Source organism: Procambarus clarkii, chromosome 27 (assembly GCF_040958095.1).
Source record: "Procambarus clarkii isolate CNS0578487 chromosome 27, FALCON_Pclarkii_2.0, whole genome shotgun sequence".
NCBI classification, from domain to species: Eukaryota; Metazoa; Arthropoda; class Malacostraca; order Decapoda; family Cambaridae; genus Procambarus; species Procambarus clarkii.
The window spans coordinates 9,415,169-9,438,457 of NC_091176.1; positions in this window are offsets into that span (position 1 = coordinate 9,415,169).

Genomic DNA, 23,289 nt, shown 5'->3' on the forward strand with positions numbered 1-23,289 from the left:
GGTGTCACCTGTCTTTGGCAGTGACGGATCTTCACTGCCACAGGACTCGACCAAGATGCAGCTTCCAAGGTCTTTTCTCTATCATGTGTCTACAACACGACCATGTGGCCTCGGGTAGGCAGCTGGGGAGGTGAAAGTGTGACATTGGGGGCTGGACTGGTTGTCCACTTGACAGTGGGGGGCTGGACTGGTTGTCCACGTGACAGTGGGGGGCTGGACTGGTTGTCCACGTGACAGTGGGGGGCTGGACTGGTTGTCCACGTGCCAGTTGGGGGCTGGACTGGTTGTCCACGTGACAGTGGGGGGCTGGACTGGTTGTCCACGTGCCAGTTGGGGGCTGGACTGGTTGTCCACGTGCCAGTTGGGGGCTGGACTGGTGAGCCTCAATAAGATACAGAGACAGGTCTCCAGGTCCACCCCTGCGTCGAACTTCAACTCTCTTCCCATGTCGTTTTCTTAAAATAAAACCTCAGCGACATTTTCTCTCATGTAACATACATGACGCCTCACCAGTACCAAACTATTAAGACGTTGACGTTCGATCACGATAGGGAAAGGATCTATCCTCGGCTAACTTTGCACCAAACACACGCAAAGCTTGAATAAGTCTTGCGATAGGTGAGCAGACTCGCCAGGAACCCCCAACCCGGCTGTGATACTCAATGACACGAATATGAAAACCTCTCGGAAGAGATGAAGAAATAATTAGCCATTCATGAGACGCGTCTAACTGAGGCGACACGAGCCTCGCTCGTAATGAGCTGTCGTGAAAGGTATTTCCTTATTATAGCTCTACCTAAAAAAATAAAATAAAAAAATATGTTTTGTTTGATTTGGGATGGGACGGTGGGGAAGGAATGGTGCCTAACCACTTGGACGGTCGGGATTGAACGTCGACCTGCATGAAGTGAGACCGTCACTCTACCATCCAGCCCTATTGGTTGGACTCTGAGAGAGAGATAAAAAAAAATACTGAGGTAGAAATACAGAGAGATAGAAAGAAAAAGAGATAAAGATACAGAGAAAGATACAGAGGCATAGAAAGGTAGGAAGACAAAGAGAGAGAGAGAGAGAGAGAGAGAGAGAGAGAGAGAGAGAGAGAGAGAGAGAGAGAGAGAGAGAGAGAGAGAGAGAGAGAGAGAGAGAGAGAGAGAGAGAGAGATAGAGATAATGGGAAGTTAATCACATGGGAAGCCATCGCAGCAGTGAGCAAAGCGATCACAAGTTTTGATTTTACTTTCGACAAATTTACACGCTTAAAATATTGTTGACTGAGAACTTGTCAGTCTCAACACGTGGACACGTCCCCCCCCCCCACACACACAACCTGCCAGAGTGTCTGTTGAGGGAACTGATCAGTATGTTGAAGAACACAGCACTCACTGTGTCGATCACTGTGTCGATCACGGTGACGATCCCTGTGACGATTACTGTGACGATCACTGTGTCGATCACTGTGTCGATCACTGTGACGATCACTGTGACGATCACTGTGACGATCACTGTGTCGATCACTGTGACGATCACTGTGACGATCACTGTGACGATCACTGTGACGATCACTGTGACGATCACTGTGACGATCACTGTGACGATCACTGTGACGATCACTGTGTCGATCACTGTGACGATCACTGTGACGATCACTGTGACGATCACTGTGACGATCACTGTGACGATCACTGTGTCGATCACTGTGACGATCACTGTGACGATCACTGTGACGATCACTGTGACGATCACTGTGACGATCACTGTGACGATCACTGTGACGATCACTGTGTCGATCACTGTGACGATCACTGTGACGATCACTGTGACGATCACTGTGACGATCACTGTGACGATCACTGTGACGATCACTGTGTCGATCACTGTGACGATCTATCTAATCAAAACGGTGTACATGGGGAATACGACCACTTAAGTCGTACACATGAGAAATATAACCACTCATTTCTACACTTGAGGGTGTTGTTGTTGTTGTTGTTTAAGATTCGCTACTTGGAACAAAAAGTTCCAAGTAGCACGGGCTATGGCGAGCCCGCAGCTACACTTGAGGGATTATGACCGCTCAGTTGTAAACATGATGGAATATATCCACTCGATTGTAAAATATACGTCATTATCTATATTTTGTAAAATAATTAACTTTTGCTTAATAAAATACAATCATAATATCTTTAACATCAATAGAGGGTTATACAAGCTGTTATTTATTAGAGAGATTGCAGATGTAGTAAAAATTTAGCATTTATGTTACTGATGAAAAATGTTTAATAGGCTATGAATTATTTAGCATAATTTTGTAAACAATTAAACAGTATCTGAAAGCTTTTCAAGCATGATAATGGAATCAAAGCGTCCAGTTAAAATCAAAATATAGTAATAAAAAAATGTAAATACAATATTGACCCTTCAGGAGTTAATTAGCTGAAATGATGCATTATAGCGGTAATAATGAACTGCAATGATATATTATCGCTGTAATCATTAACACTGACAATAGCTATAATAACTGCAATGACACATTATGGCTGTAATTAGTAATGGAATTGACTCATTAGAGCGTGTGTCTTCATCACTGTCTCCAGGCTGCGACTCTCTCCAACAAGCTGAACGTTATTACCAAGAATAATCTTAAAGTGGAAATAACCAAGCACTAAGTAATTGTCATTTACCACAGAGTTGTTCTTGTATTCTCAAGAGTTTAAGGAGGTGGGGGGGGGGGGGGGGTGCTGGTTCAGTGTTTCCATCCTAAACACTCATTTAGGGCCTTAAGTCCTCTTTAATCCATGAATAGAACAATCGAGTACCACTGTGAACACTGAACACTTCAGAGGACCTTTTTTTTATCCTTCAAGAATCATGGTTGTCCCGTATACATGACCATCATCTCAGAGTGCAGACAGCATGGCCTTCACTCAGCTGCTAAATAATCACAATTTGCACTCATTCTGAAATGTGATAGGCCAAGTCATAAGGGCTCATCCGCTGTCTTGAGGCAGCAATTAACAGCACTCATAAGTTATTACGAGTTCGCTGGCACACACTAGACGGACTATTGCTGGTCTTCTGTGACTGCTGATACACTGTCTTCCTGCAGATAACCTCTCAGGAATGTGACGTTACAAGAGATCTCCATTTTTGTTGTTGATATAAAGATGCAGAACTTGCTACTCTCTGTGTCTTGGCTGCTTGTGCTCAACACGTTGTCAGTTAGCACAATATCCACCTAAGTGATAAGAAAAGAAAGGACACAAAGACAGGGAGGGGGAGTAGCTCTTCTAATAAAGCTGAAATGGAAGTTTGAAGACCTGGAAAACTGGGGTACCAATAAAAGCACAAGCTCCATTCATGGGACTCTGATAGCAGATGGGAGGAAAATTGTGATCTTGAAAATCTACAATCCCCCCCACCAAACAGTAGAAGATCCCAGGCCGGAGTATGATGACAACAACAAGACGTGCATAGATGAACTGCAGAGGACAGCAACAATAGCTCACAGAATGAGAGCGAAACTGCTGGTCATGGAGGACCTAAATCATGGAGAGATCAATTAGGAATCAAAGAATCCCCATGGCGGGGAGGAAACGTGGGGAGCGAAGTTAGTAGACGTTATAGATACTAATTTCTTAACACAACATGTGAAGGAAGACACAAGGGAAAGAAGATAGAAAGATACACCGAGCCTATTAGACCTGATTTTCACCCAGATCATAGAAGACATCGAGAATTTGGAACATGAAATACCTCTAGGAGCTAGTGACTATTGTGTCCTAGTCTTCGACTACATGATGGAAATTAAAATTGTGACCACTGGACAAGATGTCTGGGAAAGGAGAGTTGACTACAGGAAAGGGGACTACAGGAGGATAAGGAACTATCTGTGAGAAGTGCAGTGGGAGGAAGAAATTAGAGGAAAAACAGTCCAAGATATGATGGACCTAGTCATATGGAAATGAAAAAGGTTATAGAGAGATTTATACGAACAGTAAACGAAAAAAGTAGAAGGGAATATAATAACCAATGGTTTAATAGGCAGTGTCAGGAAGCAAAAATGAGAAGCAGGAGGAAGTGGAGGAAGTACAAAAAACAAAGGGCCAAAGACAACAGGATTAGATGTAACAAAGCTAGGAACGATTACTTTAACATAAGAAGAGTATCGGAAAGAAATTATGAGAACGATATTGCGATCAAAGTGAAAAAAACAACCTAAGTTACTACACAGTCATATAAGAAGAAAAATGTCGGTGAAGAACCAAGTGACAAGACTAAGGAAAACAGAAGAGGCATATACAGAAAGTGACAAGGAAATCTGCGAGGCACTGAATGGAAGTTTCCATAGAGTGTTCACAACCGAGCCTGACCAGCTCCCATTGTTATTACCCTAGATGAAAGACTATCCGATATAGAGGTGACAGCAGAGGAAGTAATGAAATGGCTGACAATACTGGATGCAACTAAAGCAGTTGGAACAGACAAAGTATCATCGTGGATACTAAAAGAGGCAGCGCAGGCCCTCAGCGTGCCTCTGGCAAGGATCTTTAATGAATCACTTATGTCGGGAGAATTGCCCAGTTGCTGGAAGAAGGCAAATGTCGTACCAATTTTCTGGATAGGGAATAGGGAGGAGGCTCTTAACTACAGACCTGTATCACTGACAAGCATCCCTTGCAAAATACTTTAAATAATAATTAGGCTTAGACTGGTTGCACCCATAGAGAACATTAGGTTTGTAAACAAACACCAATATGGGTTCTGGACAGGGAAATCATGCCTAACAAATCTTTTAGAATTCTATGATAAAATAACGAGAATAAGGCAGGCCAGAGAAGGACGGGCAGACTGCATATTTCTGGACTGTTAAAAAAAAACTTTAATACAGTACCGCACATGAGACTGCTATTCAAACTTGAGAGGCAGGCGGGAGTAAGCGGAAAGGCCCTAGCATGGGTAAGGAACTACCTAACAGGGAAGGAGCCAGAGAGTAACAGTAAAGGGCGAGAAGTCGGACTGGCGAACAGTAACGAGTGGAGTACCTCAAGGATCGGTGCTGGGACCGGTTGAATTTCTAATATACGTTAAGGAGCAGGTTGTGGAAGCAAACTCTATTCATAATTTTAAAATTGGATATGATAGAGAAATGGGACAGGAGTCATTGCTGTAAACGACCGAAGGCAAGAAATTTGGGATCCAAGAGTCAATACTCGATCCTGCAGGCACAATTAGGTGAGTACAAATAAGTTAGTGAGTGCACTTGTCCAATCACCCGCCCACACACACACACACACACACACACACACACACACACACACACACACACACACACACACACACACACACACACACACACACACACCTGTTCACCCACCCGCCCACTCACACACAATTTGAAATGAAGGTATCCCTGAAATGAAACCTTTTTTCCCCTCTCCATGTCATTAACTCTATATAACCCGTTTTTATATAGCTTCGTGTTCCAGGAAGGCAGCTCCAGGGTCAGGAAGAGACGCATGTTATCATTAAATTTGATGCAGTGTAGTAGGGACACGTTACGTTATATTTAGTGATTCCTTGTGTGAGAATACAAGAACTAAGGTGTTTATAAATGGCAATGAAATAAATACAAAATTAAACTAGTGAAGCAGCAGTACGTATTTAAGGCGAGAAATCTTCGCGTAATGGCGTCTTTCGAGGGAGGAGATCAGGTCTTTGAAAACCCTGGGCAACCAATCAGACCTGACTAATGCACGGAGAGGGGCTATAATCGCTGAGTGAGTCCCTCTCCTGCGTGTATAGTTCCTGGCCGACTCACTCGGGTGGAAATTGCATGTCGAAAATTCGACAGATAAGTAACATAGACTCGTAATGAAAGCTGGAAGCTGGCGAGATGTCACAGAGCGTGTGGCAGTGTCGTGAAGATAATAGTGAGCTTTGGTTTGAGAAGTAACCTGGAAGAAGGAAGAGCCCGGTGGACATAATATACAAGAGTAGCGTTGAATCAGTCTAATCAAACTTTGCAGGGTGACATACCCCGTTTCGAAACTACCTTTCAACTTCGCTAAATAACTAGATTCCATCCTTACTTAGATTCATGTTGCATAATATTTTCAAGATGGTTAAATGTTAGTGTCTCGCATGTAGTTTACTCTTGTTTATGAGGACAGTGTGTAGGTAATGTGGTTACAGCGATGGTTACAGTGGTGAGTGTATCAGCACAATCGACTTGAGAATGGTCTAGAACGGACTGAAACGTCGTCGTCCCTTCACTTTCTAGTGTGTGGTTTGGTCAACATATTTCAGCCACGTTATTGTGACTCCTCGTCAGCATACAGTTATGAGGTCTGTGCGTATAGCGAAGCTGCTGTGTACTGATGTAGATGGTTGTAGATGGTGTAAGTGGCCGGCGGTGCCCGGGTATAAGGATGGACAGTTGTGCATTTCTAGTTACACTGAATCTTTGGTCAAAGTAGAGAGCCGTAGAATAAAAATAATTATCGTGAACTCTTTCGACCAGATTTACCAAGAACATTTTTTACATTTGTTTCTGTCGTGTTTTGTCCAGTCATAACTTTCAATCATATTTTCCACTTCACGATGAAATTCCTTTTATAGAACGGAACGATATTGCCGGGAAGAAATTAATGCCTTTTCCACTCGATTGGTTATTCCATCTCTCCATAACTTATTCCATAACTAAAAGTTCACTAGTTCATACAAATTAATCACGTGGCTTTGAACCCTAAGCGTCACAAAACAGCGAAGGATATCACCACTTTTTATTATTTCTCCTCCACACCAACAAACACAGCCACCTGCGTGTTTTTCTCCCCCTCAGTAACTAGATTCCGATTTTCATCCCCTTGCAATATAGCGCTCAGAGGCAGCTTTTTCGATCCACGTGAACTTTTGTCCTATAGTGCAAATGTGTACTATAATACTCTTGCTTTATGCAGGGTTTACTGTAGAAAAAAGACACTTTGTAAATGTCCTTTATATGAAATTTACTCACATTTGGATATGTAAATGTATATGACATTTATTATTATTATTATTATTATTATTATTATTATATATACGGAACGGGTGATCTAAAGGACTAAATTGAAATTGCCTGTTCAAGTATTTTGCTCACAGGTCATGGATACCTGGAGGGTGTGGTTGGTAACTTGTGGCTCCTGGAGGGTGTGGTTGGTATCCTGTGGCTCCTGAAGGGTGTGGTTGGTAACTTGTGGCTCCTGGAGAGTTTGGTTGGTAACTTGTGGCTCCTGGAGGGTGTGGTTGGTAACTTGTGGCTCCTGGAGGGTGTGGTTTGTATCTTGTGGCTCCTGGAGGGTGTGGTTGGTATCCTGTGGCTCCTGAAGGGTGTGGTTGGTAACTTGTGGCTCCTGGAGAGTTTGGTTGGTAACTTGTGGCTCCTGGAGGGTGTGGTTGGTAACTTGTGGCTCCTGGAGGGTGTGGTTGGTAACTTGTGGCTCCTGGAGGGTGTGGTTGGTAACTTGTGGCTCCTGGAGGGTGTGGTTGGTAACTTGTGGCTCCTGGAGTGTGTGGTTGGTAACTTGTGGCTCCTGGAGGGTGTGGTTGGTAACTTGTGGCTCCTGGAGGGTGTGGTTGGTAACTTGTGGCTCCTGGAGGGTGTGGTTGATATCCTGTGGCTCCTGGAGGGTGTGGTTGGTAACTTGTGGCTCCTGGAGGGTGTGGTTGATATCCTGTGGCTCCTGGAGGGTGTGGTTGGTAACTTGTGGCTCCTGGAGGGTGTGGTTGATATCCTGTGGCTCCTGGAGGGTGTGGTTGGTAACTTGTGGCTCCTGGAGGGTGTGGTTGATATCCTGTGGCTCCTGGAGGGTGTGGTTGATATCCTGTGGCTCCTGGAGGGTGTGGTTGATATCCTGTGGCTCCTGGAGGGTGTGGTTGGTAACTTGTGGCTCCTGGAGGGTGTGGTTGATATCCTGTGGCTCCTGGAGGGTGTGGTTGATATCCTGTGGCTCCTGGAGGGTGTGGTTGGTATCCTGGAGGGTGTGGTTGGTATCGTGTGTAAGGGAGCAGGATGCAGCATCACGACATACACCATGAGACAGAGAGACATTTGATGTTCTAAATACTTTGTTGTGGTAAAGTTTACACTGAAGAGACAGTCTTGGGAATATTGTCAAACTTGTTGCCAAGAATTCTGTCAAGTATTCTCACATCCACGACGACAAACCGTGAACTTACTATTATTTCCACTTGGACTGGACGGTAGAACGACTGTCTCGCTTCATACAGGCCGGCGTTCAATCCCCGACCGTCCAAATGGTTGGGGACCATTCATTTCCCCCCCCCCCCCCCGTCCCATCCCAAATCCTTATTCTGAACTTTTCCACGTGCTATATAGTCGTAATGGCTTGGCGCTTTCTCCTGATGTTCCTTCCAGCATAAACGATAAGAAACGACAAATTAACTGGTAATCCCACCATTCCTAACCCCCGTCCCATCCCAAATCCTTATCCTGGCCCCTTCCCAGTACTATAGTGGTAAAGGCTTGGCGCTTTCGCCCTGATAAGGCCTCTCCCCCTTCCCCACCACGAGGATGTGGGATTACTCACTCTTACTTCTAAGAGTGAGAGCAGTGAGACGGTCTAGAACCAACTCTTTGCAAAACACCATTGTTTTTGTGCAATAATGATATGTAACATTTTAACATTTTAAAATTTTGAAAGTTACATTTTGTAACATGTAACATTTTAACAGAGCAAAGGTGGAGAAAACAAAGCAAACAATACAACTGGATAATGTCTATTGAAACACCTTGCGTTTTACTTCACGCATATTACTGACCCTTTCCCAAGATGCCACCCACAATAGTCGACTAACTCCCTCGTACTTATTTACCGCTATGTGAAGAGTTTGAAAGATCAGGTTAATAAAAAGAAGTTACTAAATGTTTCGTTCGATCCGGTAATCCAATTCGGGTCAAATAAGTTGTTGAAATCTCACATCTATCTAATCAAAACGGTGTACATGAGAAATATAACCACTCATTTCTACACTTGAGGTTGTTGTTGTTTAAGATTCGCTACTTGGAACAAAAAGTTCCAAGTAGCACGGGCTATGGCGAGCCCGCAGCTACACTTGAGGGATTATGACCGCTCAGTTGTAAACATGATGGAATATATCCACTCGATTGTAAAATATACGTCATTATCTATATTTTGTAAAATAATTAGCTTTTGCTTAATAAAATACAATCATAATATCTTTAACATCAATAGAGGGTTATACAAGCTGTTATTTATTAGAGAGATTGCAGATGTAGTAAAAATTTAGCATTTATGTTACTGATGAAAAATGTTTAATAGGCTATGAATTATTTAGCATAATTTTGTAAACAATTAAACAGTATCTGAAAGCTTTTCAAGCATGATAATGGAATCAAAGCGTCCAGTTAAAATCAAAATATAGCAATAAAAAAATGTAAATACAATATTGACCCTTCAGGAGTTAATTAGCTGAAATGATGCATTATAGCGGTAATAATGAACTGCAATGATATATTATCGCTGTAATCATTAACACTGACAATAGCTATAATAACTGCAATGACACATTATGGCTGTAATTAGTAATGGAATTGACTCATTTGAGCGTGTGTCTTCATCACTGTCTCCAGGCTGCGACTCTCTCCAACAAGCTGAACGTTATTACCAAGAATAATCTTAAAGTGGAAATAACCAAGCACTAAGTAATTGTCATTTACCACAGAGTTGTTCTTGTATTCTCAAGAGTTTAAGGAGGTGGGGGGGGGGGGGGTGCTGGTTCAGTGTTTCCATCCTAAACACTCATTTAGGGCCTTAAGTCCTCTTTAATCCATGAATAGAACAATCGAGTACCACTGTGAACACTGAACACTTCAGAGGACCTTTTTTTATCCTTCAAGAATCATGGTTGTCCCGTATACATGACCATCATCTCAGAGTGCAGACAGCATGGCCTTCACTCAGCTGCTAAATAATCACAACTTGCACTCATTCTGAAATGTGATAGGCCAAGTCATGAGGGCTCATCCGCTGTCTTGAGGCAGCAATTAACAGCACTCATAAGTTATTACGAGTTCGCTGGCACACACTAGACGGACTATTGCTGGTCTTCTGTGACTGCTGATACACTGTCTTCCTGCAGATAACCTCTCAGGAATGTGACGTTACAAGAGATCTCCATTTTTGTTGTTGATATAAAGATGCAGAACGTGCTACACTCTGTGTCTTGGCCGCTTGTGCTCAACACGTTGTCAGTTAGCACAATATCCACCTAAGTGATAAGAAAAGAAAGGACACAAAGACAGGGAGGGGGGAGTAGCTCTTCTAATAAAGCTGAAATGGAAGTTTGAAGACCTGGAAAACTGGGGTACCAATGAAAGCACAAGCTCCATTCATGGGACTCTGATAGCAGATGGGAGGAAAATTGTGATCTTGAAAATCTACAATCCCCCCACCAAACAGTAGAAGATCCCAGGCCGGAGTATGATGACAACAACAAGACGTGCATAGATGAACTGCAGAGGACAGCAACAATAGCTCACAGAATGAGAGCGAAACTGCTGGTCATGGAGGACCTAAATCATGGAGAGATCAATTAGGAATCAAAGAATCCCCATGGCGGGGAGGAAACGTGGGGAGCGAAGTTAGTAGACGTTATAGATACTAATTTCTTAACACAACATGTGAAGGAAGACACTAGGGAAAGAAGATAGAAAGATACACCGAGCCTATTAGACCTGATTTTCACCCAGAACATAGAAGACATCGAGAATTTGGAACATGAAATACCTCTAGGAGCTAGTGACTATTGTGTCCTAGTCTTCGACTACATGATGGAAATTAAAATTGTGACCACTGGACAAGATGTCTGGGAAAGGAGAGTTGACTACAGGAAAGGGGACTACAGGAGGATAAGGAACTATCTGTGAGAAGTGCAGTGGGAGGAAGAAATTAGAGGAAAAACAGTCCAAGATATGATGGACCTAGTCATATGGAAATGAAAAAGGTTAAAGAGAGATTTATACGAACAGTAAACGAAAAAAGTAGAAGGGAATATAATAACCAATGGTTTAATAGGCAGTGTCAGGAAGCAAAAATGAGAAGCAGGAGGAAGTGGAGGAAGTACAATAAACAAAGGGCCAAAGACAACAGGATTAGATGTAACAAAGCTAGGAACGATTACTTTAACATAAGAAGAGTATCGGAAAGAAATTATGAGAACGATATTGCGATCAAAGTGAAAAAAACAACCTAAATTACTACATACCCATATAAGAAGAAAAATGTCGGTGAAGAACCAAGTGACAAGACTAAGGAAAACAGAAGAGGCATATACAGAAAGTGACAAGGAAATCTGCGAGGCACTGAATGCAAGTTTCCATGGAGTGTTCACAACCGAGCCTGACCAGCTCCCATTGTTATTACCCTAGATGAAAGACTATCCGATATAGAGGTGACAGCAGAGGAAGTAATGAAATAGCTGACAATACTGGATGCAACTAAAGCAGTTGGACCAGACAAAGTATCACCGTGGATACTAAAAGAGGCAGCGCAGGCCCTCAGCGTGCCTCTGGCAAGGATCTTTAATGAATCACTTATGTCGGGAGAATTGCCCAGTTGCTGGAAGAAGGCAAATGTCGTACCAATTTTCTGGATAGGGAATAGGGAGGAGGCTCTTAACTACAGACCTGTATTACTGACAAGCATCCCTTGCAAAATACTTGAAATAATAATTAGGCTTAGACTGGTTGCACCCATAGAGAACATTAGGTTTGTAAACAAGCACCAACATGGGTTCTGGAAAGGGAAATCTTGCCTAACAAATCTTTTAGAATTCTATGATAAAATAACGAGAATAAGGCAGGCCAGAGAAGGTTGGGCAGACTGCATATTTCTGGACTGTTAAAAAAGCCTTTAATATAGTACCGCACATGAGACTGCTATTCAAACTTGAGAGGCAGGCGGGAGTAAGCGGAAAGGTCCTAGCATGGGTAAGGAACTACCTAACAGGAAGGAACCAGAGAGTAACAGTAAAGGGCGAGAAGTCGGACTGGCGAACAGTAACGAGTAGAGTACCTCAAGGATCGGTGCTGGGACCGGTTGAATTTCTAATATACGTTAAGGAGCAGGTTGTGGAAGCAAACTCTATTCATAATTTTAAAATCAGATATGATAGAGAAATGGGACAGGAGTTATTGCTGTAAACAACCGAAGGCAAGAAATTCGGGATCCAAGAGTCAATACTCGATCCTGCAGGCACAATTAGGTGAGTACACTTGTCCAATCACCCGCCCACACACACACACACACACACACACACACACACACACACACACACACACACACACACACACACACACACACACACACACACACACACCTGTTCACCCATCCGCCCACTCACACACAATTTGAAATGAAGGTATCCCTGAAATGAAACCTTTTTTCCCCTCTCCATGTCATTAACTCTATATAACCCGTTTTTATATAGCTTCGTGTTCCAGGAAGGCAGCTCCAGGGTCAGGAAGAGACGCATGTTATCATTAAATCTGATGCAATGTAGTAGGGACACGTTACGTTACATTTAGTGATTCCTTGTGTGAGAATACAAGAACTAAGGTGTTTATAAATGGCAATGAAATAAATACAGAATTAAACTAGTGAAGCAGCAGTACGTATTTAAGGCGGGAAATCTTCGCGTAATGGCGTCTTTCGAGGGAGGAGATCAGGTCTTTGAAAACCCTGGGCAACCAATCAGACCTGACTAATGCACGGAGAGGGGCTATAATCGCTGAGTGAGTCCCTCTCCTGCGTGTATAGTTCCTGGCCGACTCACTCGGGTGGAAATTGCATGTCGAAAATTCGACAGATAAGTAACATAGACTCGTAATGAAAGGTGGAAGTTTGCGAGATGTCACAGAGCGTGTGGCAGTGTCGTGAAGATAATAGTGAGCTTTGGTTTGAGAAGTAACCTGGAAGAAGGAAGAGCCCGGTGGACATAATACACAAGAGTAGCGTTGAATCAGTCTAATCAAACTTTGCAGGGTGACTGGTGATTGTTGGGGGGGGGGGGGGTGGTCATAGGCGGGGAGGGGGTGGGGGGAGGGAGGGAGGGAGAGGTTTGGGAAGGGAGGGAGGGAGGGTTACAGGTTAACCACCATACCCCGTTTCGAAACTACCTTTCAACTTCGCTAAATAACTAGATTCCATCCTTACTTAGATTCATGTTGCATAATATTTTCAAGATGGTTAAATGTTAGTGTCTCGCATGTAGTTTACTCTTGTTTATGAGGACAGTGTGTAGGTAATGTGGTTACAGCGATGGTTACAGTGGTGAGTGTATCAGCACAATCGACTTGAGAATGGTCTAGAACGGACTGAAACGTCGTCGTCTCTTCACTTTCTAGTGTGTGGTTTGGTTAACATATTTCAGCCACGTTATTGTGACTCCTCGTCAGCATACAGTTATGAGGTCTGTGCGTATAGCGAAGCTGGTGTGTACTGATGTAGATGGTTGTAGATGGTGTAAGTGGCCGGCGGTGCCCGGGTATAAGGATGGACAGTTGTGCATTTCTAGTTACACTGAATCTTTGGTCAAAGTAGAGAGCCGTAGAATAAAAATAATTATCGTGAACTCTTTCGACCAGATTTACCAAGAACATTTTTTACATTTGTTTCTGTCGTGTTTTGTTCAGTCATAACTTTCAATCATATTTTCCACTTCACGATGAAATTCCTTTTATAGAACGGAACGATATTGCCGGGAAGAAATTAATGCCTTTTCCACTCGATTGGTTATTCCATCTCTCCATAACTTATTCCATAACTAAAAGTTCACTAGTTCATACAAATTAATCACGTGGCTTTGAACCCTAAGCGTCACAAAACAGCGAAGGATATCACCACTTTTTATTATTTCTCCTCCACACCAACAAACACAGCCACCTGCGTGTTTTTCTCCCCCTCAGTAACTAAATTCCGATTTTCATCCCCTTGCAATATAGCGCTCAGAGGCAGCTTTTTCGATCCACGTGAACTTTTGTCCTATAGTGCAAATGTGTACTATAATACTCTTGCTTTATGCAGGGTTTACTGTAGAAAAAAGACACTTTGTAAATGTCCTTTATATGAAATTTACTCACATTTGGATATGTAAATGTATATGACATTTATTATTATTATTATTATTATTATTATTATATATACGGAACGGGTGATCTAAAGGACTAAATTGAAATTGCCTGTTCAAGTATTTTGCTCACAGGTCATGGATACCTGGAGGGTGTGGTTTGTATCTTGTGGCTCCTGGAGGGTGTGGTTGGTATCCTGTGGCTCCTGAAGGGTGTGGTTGGTAACTTGTGGCTCCTGGAGAGTTTGGTTGGTAACTTGTGGCTCCTGGAGGGTGTGGTTGGTAACTTGTGGCTCCTGGAGGGTGTGGTTGGTAACTTGTGGCTCCTGGAGGGTGTGGTTGGTAACTTGTGGCTCCTGGAGTGTGTGGTTGGTAACTTGTGGCTCCTGGAGGGTGTGGTTGGTAACTTGTGGCTCCTGGAGGGTGTGGTTGGTATCTTGTGGCTCCTGGAGGGTGTGGTTGGTAACTTGTGGCTCCTGGAGGGTGTGGTTGGTAACTTGTGGCTCCTGGAGGGTGTGGTTGGTAACTTGTGGCTCCTGGAGGGTGTGGTTGGTAACTTGTGGCTCCTGGAGGGTGTGGTTGGTAACTTGTGGCTCCTGGAGGGTGTGGTTGGTATCTTGTGGCTCCTGGAGGGTTTGGTTGGTATCTTGTGGCTCCTGGAGGGTGTGGTTGGTAACTTGTGGCTCCTGGAGGGTGTGGTTGATATCCTGTGGCTCCTGGAGGGTGTGGTTGATATCCTGTGGCTCCTGGAGGGTGTGGTTGGTATCCTGGAGGGTGTGGTTGGTATCCTGTGTAAGGGAGCAGGATGCAGCATCACGACATACACCATGAGACAGAGAGACATTTGATGTTCTAAATACTTTGTTGTGGTAAAGTTTACACTGAAGAGACAGTCTTGGGAATATTGTCAAACTTGTTGCCAAGAATTCTGTCAAGTATTCTCACATCCACGACGACAAACCGTGAACTTACTATTATTTCCACTTGGACTGGACGGTAGAACGACTGTCTCGCTTCATACAGGCCGGCGTTCAATCCCCGACCGTCCAAATGGTTGGGGACCATTCATTTCCCCCCTCCCCCGTCCCATCCCAAATCCTTATTCTGAACTTTTCCACGTGCTATATAGTCGTAATGGCTTGGCGCTTTCTCCTGATGTTCCTTCTAGCATAAACGATAAGAAACGACAAATTAACTGGTAATCCCACCATTCCTAAACCCCGTCCCATCCCAAATCCTTATCCTGGCCCCTTCCCAGTACTATAGTGGTAAAGGCTTGGCGCTTTCGCCCTGATAAGGCCTCTCCCCCTTCCCCACCACGAGGATGTGGGATTACTCACTCTTACTTCTAAGAGTGAGAGCAGTGAGACGGTCTAGAACCAACTCTTTGCAAAACACCATTGTTTTTGTGCAATAATGATATGTAACATTTTAACATTTTAAAATTTTGAAAGTTACATTTTGTAACATGTAACATTTTAACAGAGCAAAGGTGGAGAAAACAAAGCAAACAATACAACTGGATAATGTCTATTGAAACACCTTGCGTTTTAATTCACGCATAGTACTGACCCTTTCCCAAGATGCCACCCACAATAGTCGACTAACTCCCTCGTACTTATTTACCGCTATGTGAAGAGTTTGAAAGATCAGGTTAATAAAAAGAAGTTACTAAATGTTTCGTTCGATCCGGTAATCCAATTCGGGTCAAATAAGTTGTTGAAATCTCACAAGTACCAACTTGACACACAAAAAAGTCCAAAATCTTTGACTTTTCCATGAAATCTCCGAGGCAGCGTCCCGGGCCTTATGGTGTGAGATTTTGTCCAATCCACTCTGCTCCCGGCTTTAAATTTCCATTGTTTTTGTGTTTTTTTTTCAGAGAGTGTGTTGACTCTGTGTTCCGTTTCCTAAAATTCGGGTTTTGTATTGCGGGAATCCTGATATAGAATATGGATGTGGACGTGTTATTCTTGGAAAGGGGGGGTTTCTCGTGTCAATATTTAGACTCCTTTCACAATTCTCTCTTTCTCTGTTTCCTTCTATTTTTGTTATGTAAGCTATTCCATTTGTATATTTAGAGCTATGAAAGAGAATAGGTGATTGTCAGCCTGTTCGAAGTTGGGGGCCTGACGCTTCAGGTTAGACTCATAAAACTTTCCAAAGTGACTGGTCACCCTGCAAAGTTTTGTGAGTGTCAGCGGCGAGGAAGGTTTTGAAAGAGAAAGAAGGTAGTGATAACAATAATAATAATAATAATAATAATAATAATAATAATAATAATAATAATAATAATAATAATTGTAGTTGGGGTACCCAGCGGTGTCTGGGTAGTACAAATAATGATAGGGACGAAGATGGTGTGTAGGGAGGAGAGTTACAGTGATGAAGATACTGAAGAATACCGAATAATTTCTTACAACAAAATCTAGTTTGCTACAAACACAACGCCAAGTAACCCCCCCCCCTCTAAGTTGTCTATATTTGTTTGTCTGTCTGCCTCCCTCTTTTCCCCATCCCCCCACAAGTTGCCCAACTACTTGGGCTGGACGGTAGAGCGAGGGTCTCACTTCATGAAGGTCGGCGGTCAATCCCCGACCGTCTAAGGAGTTGAGCACCATTCCTTCCCCCCGTCCCATCCCAAATCCTTATCCTGACCCCTTCCAAGTGTTATATAATCGTAATGGCTCAGGAGAAAGCCCTATCACTTTTTCCCGATAATTACATTACAAAGACCGCACTGTTTGGGGCGTCCCCATCATATGGGTATTCGGCGAAGATGCTTTTAAAATCAGTGCCTGGGTTTGTGGGTACGAGGCCCCGACCAGTGCCTGGGTTTGTGGGTATGAGACCCCGACCAATGCTCGGGTATGTGGGTACGAGACCCCGACCAGTGCTCGGGTATGTGGGTATGAGACCCCGACCAGTGCTCGGGTATGTGGGTATGAGACCCCGACCAGTGTTCGGGTATGTGGGTATGAGACCCCGACCAGTGCTCGGGTATGTGGGTATGAGACCCCGACCAGTGCTCGGGTATGTGTGTATGAGACCCCGACCAGTATTCGGGTATGTGGGTACGAGACCCCGACCAGTGCTCGGGTATGTGGGTATGAGACCCCGACCAGTGCTCGGGAATGTGGGTATGAGACCCCGACCAGTGCTCGGGTATGTGGGTACGAGACCCCGACCAGTGCTCGGGTATGTGGGTACGAGACCCCGACCAGTGCTCGGGTATGTGGGTACGAGACCCCGACCAATGCTCGGGTATGTGGGTACGAGACCCCGACCAGTGCTCGGGTATGTGGGTATGAGACCCCGACCAGTACTCGGGTATGTGGGTACGAGACCCCGACCAGTGCTCGGGTATGTGGGTATGAGACCCCGACCAGTATTCGGGTATGTGGGTACGAGACCAGTGCTCGGGGTATGTGGGTATGAGACCCCGACCAGTGCTCGGGAATGTGGGTATGAGGCCCCGACCAGTATTCGGGTATGTGGGTACGAGACCAGTGCTCGGGGTATGTGGGTATGAGACCCCGACCAGTGCTCGGGTATGTGGGTATGAGGCCCCGACCAGTATTCGGGTATGTGGGTACGAGACCCCGACCAGTGCTCGGGAATGTGGGTATGAGACCCCGACCAGTGCTCGGGTATGTGGGTACGAGACCCCGACCAGTGCTCGGGTATGTGGGTACGAGACCCCGACCAGTGCTCGGGTATGTGGGTACGAGACCCCGACCAATGCTCGGGTATGTGGGTACGAGACCCCGACCAGTGCTCGGGTATGTGGGTATGAGACCCCGACCAGTACTCGGGTATGTGGGTATGAGACCCCGACCAGTACTCGGGTATGTGGGGTACGCAAGTATGAGGCTGCACTCCCTCCCAGTACTCAGGTATAAGGCGATATAAGATATAGGCGAGTACATATCCCTCTGAATACGTAATAATCCATATAGGTGAATACAAACAGGTGAGTATACACGGTATATCTATCTTATCATCTCACCACAGATAACAGGAGGCTCAGGTGAGAGGCAGGTAACGCTTATGGGACATTTCAGAAATTAATTTACTGCAGGAAGCGTCCATTAAGCTCTAGAAACTTAATTGAAAGTGCGCTCTCGCCTCCTCTAAAAGCCCACTTCAGAGCCTTCACTCCGTCATAGATTATATTGATCAGTATATATATTTAATAGTCGAGTGCAGTGCAAGTAAAGAATTACGGTGAATTTCAATATTACTTTGATCCCAAGAGTAAGTGTTTTCCTGGGGGGTATGAAGCAAGGGGAGGAGGAGGAGGAGGAGGAGGAAGGGAAATTGCAGGAGGAGGAGGAGGGAGAGGAAGAAAAGGTCGAGGATCTGTTCCAATAAGAAGGAAAGGAGGGATTCGAAGATTGAATACGATTATAAATGTGTGATTGAGAAAGAGAGAGAGAGAGAGAGAGAGAGAGAGAGAGAGAGAGAGAGAGAGAGAGAGAGAGAGAGAGAGAGAGAGAGAGAGAGAGAGAGAGAGAGAGACTTCAAGCACGTCACTGGCCGTCGATGCACATCTTGTGTGGCCTGGTAGTAGGGAGGAGGAGGAGAGGAAGACTCTGGAAAGTTGTATTCCCTAAGTTTCCGCCACGACCAGGGCAACTTGAGCTGCTATCTGAGGACCCCGAGCCCTGATCTAAGAGCCCGAACCCTGATCTAAGAACCCGAACCCTGATCCGAGGTCAAGTATCTATACACACAAAAATGCATCAACACACACACACAAAAGAGTAAGGGGAGATCACTACTTACAAAATTCTCAGAGGAATTGACAGGGTAGATTAAGATTGACTGTTTAACACGGGTGGTACGCGAACAAGGGGACACAAGTGGAAATTGAGTACCCACATGAGCCACAGGGACGTTAGATATAACTTTTTCAGTGTCAGAGTAGTTAACGGATGGAATGCATTAGGCAGTGATGTGGTGGAGGCTGACTCCATACACAGTTTCAAATGTAGATATGATAGAGCCCAGCAGGCTCAGGAATCTGTACACCACTTGATTGACAGTTGAGAGGCGGGACCAAAGAGCCAAAGCTCAACCCCCGCAAGCACAATTAGGTGAGTACAATTTGGTGAGTACACACACACACACACACACACACACACACACACACACACACACACACACACACACACACACACACACACACACATACACACACACACACACACACACACACACACACACACACACACGCCCATCAGAACTAATGACAAGACCGTCAGAATACACAAACATACAAATTAGGACATGTCGTATTTCCCTTGTCATACATGCATGAGCCTGCCAGCCAAGCATTTGTCAAAGCTCCTGATTCCTGACGTGTCCACGTGTCCTCACGTGTCCACGTGTCCTCACGTGTCCACGTGTCCTCACGTGTCCACGTGTCCTCACGTGTCCACGTGTCCTCACGTGTCCACGTGTCCTCACGTGTCCACGTGTCCTAGTGTCCTAACGTGTCCACGTGTCCTCACGTGTCCACGTGTCCTCACGTGTCCACGTGTCCTCACGTGTCCACGTGTCCTCACGTGTCCACGTGTCCTCACGTGTCCTAGTGTCCTAACGTGTCCACGTGCCCTCACGTGTCCACGTGTCTTCACGTGTCCTCGTTTACATTAACAGATCTTTGTTTTAATTTTTTGTCCTCGTAATTTCTTTTTAATCTCAGAATATGTTTTTTAAATTCTCGTTAATCCTTTTTCAGTGTTTCTTTTACAGTTCATAGTTTTTTTTTTAATCTCCTTCATCCACCCTTTGTATTTGTGAGTTCCCGTTTCTCTTATGTTTAAGCTTGCGTCTTTCTTCTCTCCCTTCTCTCTCTCTCTTTCTTTCTTCCTTTCTTTTCCTCCTCTGATTGCCTTCTCCTTCTTATTGTTTATCACTTTTTACTGTCAAAATTGTCTTCTTCTTCATGTTTGTTTCGTTTTCTTCACGTGATCATCTTCTTGTGTACCTTGTTTTTACGTTCCTATCAGTCTCCTCCTTCATCTTCTGCCCCCTCCCCCTCCTCATCTCATTTTCATCTTTGTCTCAGCTTTCCTGTTTGATTTGCTTCCCCTCTTTCCAGCAATCTTCGAATTCCGCCTGTGACAATGTGTGACAGAGACAATACAGGGTGACAGATCAAGGCTGTTTCTTGCATAAAATCCTATTAGTATAAATCGCAGATCTTAGCCTTTGATTGTGGCTGACCAGTTACAGCTGGTCAACCACCTCTAATGCTCCGTTATTCTCACTAACTTAACCACAACAAACTCACTTCTCTTCCCACCAGCAACACCTTTGTTCGCATTCGCCCTGAAAGAAGGTTTTCTCATACATCATTATAACTTTGAAACTTACCACCATAAATCTGCATCATTCTTTACTTTAAGAACTGCATTATCTGCATGTATAAAAATTAACATACTATTATTACTTGTGTCACAAACTTGGTACGCTCTTGTAAAATATTCCACCCTTGACCTTCCTCATGACAGCTATCATAACAGACAAACTATCAGAAGAAAGCGCCAAGCCATTACGTCTATATGGCACTGGGATGGGATAAGGATAAGAATTTGGGATGGGACGGGAAAAGGAATGGTGCTCAACCACTCGGACGGTCGGGGATTGAACACCGACCTGCATGAAGCGAGACCGTCGCTCTACCGTCCAGTCCAAGCGGTTAGGCACCATTCCTTTCCCTCGTCCCATCCCAAATCCTTATCCGAATTCCTTCTAAGGGCAATAAGAGTCGTAATGGCTTGGCGCTTTCTTCTATTCGTTCCCTTCCCTCATGACTGTATTCATATGTATATTAAACAACGGGGTGACACCACACATACACACCCCTAGAGTATGCATATATTGTCATATATTTTCTCTTCGATTTTGTTCTCCAAACACTGTGACCACTATACATCCTCTACAAATACATGTATGATGCTATACAAATAATATTCCATTTTATTTTTTAGCAGTGGTACGATCATAACCATTTTCTAGTCCTTAAATAACAGTTATTCTTTGCCTTATCAAAATTCAACCCAGTTGAATTCAATCCTAGCGCTTGAGATTCGTAGTCCAGAGGTTCCGGGTTCGATCCCCAGTGAAGGCGGAGACAAATGGGCAAAATGTTTCTTTCACCCAGATGCCCCCTGTTACCTAGCAGTAAATAGGTACCTGGGAGTTAGACAGCTGCTACGGGCTGCTTCCTGGGGGATGTGTAACAAAAAGGAGGCCTGGTCGAGGACCGGGCCGCGGAGGACGCCTAAGCCCCGAAATCATCTCAAGATAATTGCAAGTTGTCTAAACCTCCTCTTATTACCTTCCCTCAGAACATTTAACGATGTCTTTATATATCTCATCAAGACCCGCAGCTTCTTGATTCATATATGCGTTGTAATCACATAATTTCCCCCCACATATACCCGGTACATATTTCCCGGTACTCTGTATGGAGCACTTCACACACACACACACACACACACACACACACACACACACACACACACACACACACACACACACACACACACACACACACACACACACACACACACACCGGCGTAGTCAAATACACTATTACTATTAGGCACTAATGTGGTGGAGGCTGACTCCATACACAGCTTCAAGTGTAGATATGATAGAGCCCAGTAGGCTCAGGAACCTGTACACCTGTTGATTGACAGTTCAGAGGCGGGACCAAAGAGCCAGAGCTCAACCCCCGCAAGCACAAATAGGTGAATTAGGCAATTAGGTAAGTACACTCACATCTCCACCTCAATCATTTCCACACATTTTTTCCTCTTCAATACATTTCTTCTGTATTCTATTCCATTACCCATCTCATTCTTGCATGTTTCAGTTCCCTCCTTTGTTGCTGTCATTCTGATTAATAACAGCAGACCCCACCAGAGACGGAAGACTTGGTTCAAATATAACTTATATTTACAGAAGCAAAGCGAGACTGAGTAGATTCTTACAGTCTGTTCAACAGTCAACAGTTATATTGGACGTCGTCAATCTCTTGACAAGACAGGGATAGAACCAATCTGTCTGCTGGAGGATAGTGAGATAGAATAGGGAAGACCGAGGTAAATAGGAGAGAGATAAGATGAAAGAAAGATAGCAAGAGAACAACTCTAAGGTGAAAAGAATGAGAAGCAAAAATTGGATAAGATAGAGGAAGTAGGAACAAGTACTTGAGGGCAAGAAGGAGGAAGAGACGGAGGAAGGAAATACAAGATAATGAAAAAGTCAACAAGAGAGTCTCTCTCTTGTCTTTGGGAGAGAGGAATGTCTTTGGGAAGCTTATCTATATTGCCCCGAGTCAGAAGGTGCTCCGGAGAGAGGCCCTGACGACCGTCGACGCCACCCGAGGGAGGAAATGATCACTAAGTTATCTCGTCATTCGTGGCCAGGCGCCGGGTGTGATCTTGGGCCAGAAAACCTTTCAGTTCGATTGAAAATTCACTATTTATTTAAATCAGTCCTGGTCATAAGAAAGAGAAGAAAGGCCTAAAAAACTAGTTCGTCGGACAAAACTCGCAAACAAGCAAAACGCAGGAGAAAGTGAAATTGGTAACATATAGAAGTTTTGAACAAATTTGAGAAACTGAAAAATGGATATTGACAAGGAAGAGACGATAAATCAAAGACAAGTCTGGGATGTTTAAGGCAGTGTCGAGTTTAAGGCAGTGTCTGGGATGCTCCCGGACGCAGGTTCGAATCCTCGTCACGGCCCTTGTGGATTTGTTTACAAAGCAAAGAAATAGGCAAAATATCAGTAATTGCCAAATTTTGTAAATGAATTTTGACTGCATTTACTCACATTAGTCAGTAAATGTGAGAATCATAGCGAAGAAGGGACAAGTGAGCAAGATGAAATACGGATCAGATAGGAGAAGAGGACAAAAAAATGGAGGAGAATAAAAATCATATTATGAGGAAAAATGAGGGAGGTGGAGGAGACAAAGCAATAAAGTTAGCTGCCACACTGAGACCATCCAGGACATATAGACTGCCATCCCATCACAGGAGACAAAGGCCGCGTCCTCAACATCATCACAATCATCCTCAACATCCTCACAATCATCCTCAACATCCTCACAGTCA